Genomic DNA, 5,143 nt, shown 5'->3' on the forward strand with positions numbered 1-5,143 from the left:
AGATAGAACCTTAGATCACTGTGACTTGGTACTATGAGCATTGTTCAATAAATAAAAAGATTTTTATTTAAAGTTAGAACCTTTTCTCTCTATCTTTGTAGAGCGTGCTGCAGTGGTGGCACATTTGTCTAAACTGCGCCTATTTACTAACCAACCTAACACAAGTCACTTAGACCTGACCCCTGCGCACTGTTGCTGTGGCGATTTCCAACAACCGTTATACACTGTTCAAAACAATATTTTGTTCAAATGTTGTAATTCATTACGTTTAAACATACATTAAATGAACGAAAACAGTACAATCTCAGTTGCTTTTCCATCAGCTTCACTTTATGGAAAATAATAATTATTCATACATTGAATACATACACTTTTTGCAATATGAAGAATTCAGGAAGTCATTCTAATCTTTCACAGAATGCCCAATGCATTTCGGGCCTGATGAGCCCCTCTTCGGGGGGCCTTGAATTGTGGACGCCATGATCCTTAGCTCTCCCGAATCTTCCATCAAAATCCTGCTCTGTGCTAATCGCTGGTAAACATATCAGTTTCTTTTTTGAAACACCACAAGTTTCACATACACCTTCAACGGCAACTGCCCGACACTCCTTCGCGATTCGAATGATTTTAAGTGACTTGTGCTAGGTAGGTCATAAGCAGTGCCTCATAGTGGTGCAAATTCTACTCAGGTCAGTTACGTATAACTGATAAATTTCCATGTTTTTTCATTTACAAACAATAGGTTTTTTTATTATAAAAAGACCCACCTATGAATCCATTTTAACTTTTGTTTTTGTTCAGTGAATTCAATTGTTTTTTTTAACATAAAGTAATACCCTTTTATGATCCCAGTGCAGCCAACTCCCATTATGTCTGCCATATCCAAAAAGCTCTTTAAAAACTAGTTTGATGTTTGTGTCTTCTGTGAATTGACTCTATGTAGGAACGTAGGATCTACTTCTCATAGTTACCCCCTCTTTTTGCTAAATGTAGTGTTTTTTTTGTAGTGTATTTTGTAAAGCGCACAGCTGCCCCAACGGAGCATCCCGGCACTGTATAACACTGTGGAACCCTTCCTGGCTCTCCCTGTGAGATGCCCCTCCTGGGCACCCCCAAGGTGAAGCCAGGCATCCCAGCGCTGGTGGGGCCATTGTGGAGATTAAGCAAGCTATTGCTCAGAGTTGCAGCGTGGGACCCATGATTAGAGTAGGCACCGAGACGAGAATTATCGAGTCCAGTTACATTGATCCCAAGATCCTGCCACGTCGGGACTTGAACCCTGGTCCCGGGCCTGATCTCTCCTTCAGAGTCTGCCGCTCTAACCAGTGAGCCACACTTCTCCACGATGTAAATGTGATACTGTTTTTGACTAGTCTGACTGGGATCTTGCTAATCAGGACCAAAGTCTATCTTCTTTCTCCTTAAACTGTTATGCTATGTACTTAGGTACACTCCAGACTGGATACTGGGGTACCCTTGTCAGTTCCTAGTGTATGGTACACATGAACCCAGGGCATATGTATCCCAGAGGCCTCCCATGGGCTCAAGTATATATTATGCCGCCTATGAGAGGCCATGAAAAATGGAAGTACAGGCTTGTCATTGCAGCCTGTTTAACTTTGTGCATGCACCACTAACTTAAGATATAGGTTTACTATATTTAAGGGTCATTGCACTTAAATCCTATGTCACCCCTCCAGTTTGCCTTTAAAATCCTGCGGGCAGGGTGCTTTATTCTAAGTGAAAGGGTGCCACTGCATGAGTAGAACACCCCTGCAGCCTTCGGAGTCCATTCTCCCGGGTTGTCAGTGAGGCAGCCATTTACCACATACAGAGTGGCATTATGCGACTGCGTGATGACAAACTCTAAAACAGCTGAAACAAACCCTATTGTATTTGGTGTCAAACATGTTGGAATCATACCCTGACACTGGTAACCGGTGTGGGAGGTATAATTCCTCCCCTCAGAAACGAGCTTTGTTGGGTCCCCGGTGTTCCCAGTACCAGTCTTCTAGTCCCGGATAGTAAGACAAGAACAAAGGAACCCTACTCACACCGAACCAGAGTATAAACGTATTATACAATACCCTAGCATACAGACACACGCTGTTCTGCTACTTGGCAACATCGCTACAGGCTGCGGCTGATTCATTCTACTTGGAGATATCGCAGTGAGAATGTACTCACTCTCAATAAGAGATAATTAAGGCCTTGTCTTGATTTACGACAGAAGGAAGAAGCCTGCTTCTGTATATGCGCTTAGAATCCGAATTAGACTTCACTAGACGACACATTATCCTTGCCATTTCCCGCAAAAATGATTTCATAACTGTGCGCATTCACTTTATTTGCCTGCACTACACTCACCTCATACTTGGGCTCCTGGCTGGAACCAATGTGAGTATTTTTCCTTACCTATTCCACGGTGCCTCACCCTTCACACGAGCTGGGCCAATACCCTTCAGGTGTCCCTAGAATCATAGGTTCTGAAGAGACCCAACACTGCACACAGGTTCGAAACGCCGTCGACAATTTGCATAAACGTACCATTGTATACTAGCACTGATCATTGTATCAAGCGCTGTTAACTGTATATATATCTGTTAATGGTCGTTTATATGCAGCATTGGAAGCCTGTAAATATGTCACATTTATGTCACTACTTTTCTTGATTCCATTTTTTTCACTGGGACACCACCCACTCAGAACTATATGCTCAGATTTATTACTATGTATGAATACTTTGTTTCAATGATTATATAAAAAATTGTGATTTGAATGCAAACCTGAGGTGTATTCGCTTCGTTCTCTTTCCAATATTATTTTAACCCATTGCATTGCTATTGTGCCCATAAACATTGATATTACTTCATTAAGTGTCCACATGAGCCTATGTTTTTTGATAATATAATTCTAGTCCCGGACAGCACAAAATGGTTGCTGCTGACCAGAGGCACATTTCTGCCCTCCTGCTGCTGAGCCAAGCTCGAGCAGGGAAAGGCAGAACAATAGGCATCCTGGCACAGGGAGGTGTGCCCACCTCCCAGACAGGATCTAGTGTATTATGGCTGGGGGCGTGCACTTGCGGGTGACTTAAAGTCTGCATGAGGGGCACATTTGGTGTCTCTGTGCATAGTACAGTTCAAACCAGTCCTGGGAGACATTGCCACCCGCTCTGGCATGAAACTGGACAAAGGACATGGGGTAACCTCCCCCCTGTCCAGACTCTCACCTGGGAGGGTCCCCTGAATCTCTCTAACCCATTCCTGTGGGTACTTAAGGGCTTACCTGGCTGTAGGACCTTAGATTTGACACGGACAAGATTCTGAACCAGAAACCACTGAACTTCAAGCGTCTGGTCACTCTGGTCTTTGCTGGACTTTGTTTGGGCCAGACTTTGTCTCTCTCTCAGTCTGAAGCATCGTCTGTGCCCGTGCATCATGCAGGATCCATGCAGGACCTATGGAGCATCAAGGACAACTGAAGATATCTCCCTTGGAGTGAAGGAGTCACTCCCCTGCATTCGCAGGCAACGCAACACTGCTGTCTGGTCTTCTGATCTTGAGCTCCTATGGACTCCGAAGGCATCAGCAACACAGGAGGTAGGTTTCTACGTTTCTTGAGGCCCAAGCTGCCCTCTCACTAAGGTTGAGGTCAGAATCCCTCGTGGGGGCTGCAATACCCGGACCCCTGTGCACTGTGTACATTTGCAAGTGCATATGCTTGTTGGCATTTCCCAAACAAGTGCATTGGGCTCCGAGTAGCCCCAACCTCTGGCACTATTTACCACCAAGAACTTTGACCTCCTTGCACCGAGTGCTCTGGGGGCAGTTGTTTGGTGAACTCACTCAAGATCTTTCCGCAACTCCTTTGCTTCTGGCCTGTGAGTCCACTTGGGAGTCAACTTTGCTTTCATGGGCTCCTCTGGTTTCTCTAGGCTTGCTCTGACTCCCCTGCCTTTGGTGAGTCTCCTTATTGGTTTTTTGTTTTTTGTTTTTTTGTTTTCAGAATAAGGAAATATTTATTAAATTTAAACAAACACTGAAACAAACTTCAGATTTCTAACTGGCCAGGCTATGGGACACGGAGGGAGAGAGTACAATGGTTGACGGAGGTATTGGGAGAGAGTGAAATTAATGGCAGCCCTTAGCATTGTCTTTCATTATTCAAAAGATCTGCGCAGTGTTTGGAAGGAGAGGAGGTGCGGGAGGGGGTGCATGCGTTCGCCGGGCCAGTCAGCAATAGTCTTCACTGGACTTTTGAAATTGCTGGCCGCCTGGAGCTGTAGTTGATACGCCATAGGGTGGATCTTGAACCCATACAGCCTGGGGACAAATTGGTTAGCTGGCCTTTTGGGCCTGTATTCTGGGCGCACCATGAACAACGTGTGAGGAAACCCTGGTCCGAAGTAGGCTCCGTCCATGTGATGGTGGCGGGAAGATTTTGGGGTATACACGTCCATGCATTTGGGTCAATAGAGCTTCACCATGGCCTCTCCAGGGATGTCGGAAAGACTAATTGGAAGCATGGGCTGGTTTTCACAGTAGACACGGGGACAGTACCCGAAATCTCCTTGCTGGTACTTCCCAAGCATCTGTGCGATGCCTCTGTTCGTGAGGATGTAACGGGCATGGATGAGGCCATACAGCATCTCAGCTGCCTGCTCAATCAAGTCACTCTGGTTTGGGTTATCCTCCAACTCCTCATCTGGCTCAAGATCTAGGATCATGTCTAGGGCCTGGCGGTAATGCAGGACCTGCTCATTCAGTCCCGTCAAGTGGAACTTGTCCTGGATGTAGTCTTTGTCCACCTCGCAAAAGAATTCATTGCCACACAGTCCACAGAACCAGGAGATCCAGGACACTTCTTCAGAGCTGCTCATTTTATTATACTCCCGCGAGGGGCGCCGTCACGGCGGTGCCCGGGTCTGGGAAGGGGACGTAGAAGCCTCTGTGCTCTCCTTTGGTGAGTCTCCTTGACCTTGCTGGTCCAAACCAAGCACATCCTTGACCTTCTGCTTGGGTTGCCGTTGCCAAGGCTTGTTTGTTCTCCCTCTGGACACCGTCACCTCAGTACTCGACATGCTTTGTGGGACAGCTCGTATCTGGATCCTTTTTGCCCTCGACGTCTACTGGTCCTGTAG

The 5,143-nt window shown here is 46.2% G+C and overlaps 1 pseudogene; it reads right to left on the reverse strand.

Moving 5' to 3' along the window:
- Positions 1-4,162: 4,162 nt before the first annotated feature.
- On the reverse strand, positions 4,163-4,929 carry LOC147689112 (casein kinase II subunit beta-like; annotated as a pseudogene).
- Between the last annotated feature and the right edge of the window lie 214 nt (positions 4,930-5,143).

Source organism: Lissotriton vulgaris, chromosome 10 (assembly GCF_964263255.1).
Source record: "Lissotriton vulgaris chromosome 10, aLisVul1.2, whole genome shotgun sequence".
In the NCBI taxonomy this organism is placed as follows: Eukaryota; Metazoa; Chordata; class Amphibia; order Caudata; family Salamandridae; genus Lissotriton; species Lissotriton vulgaris.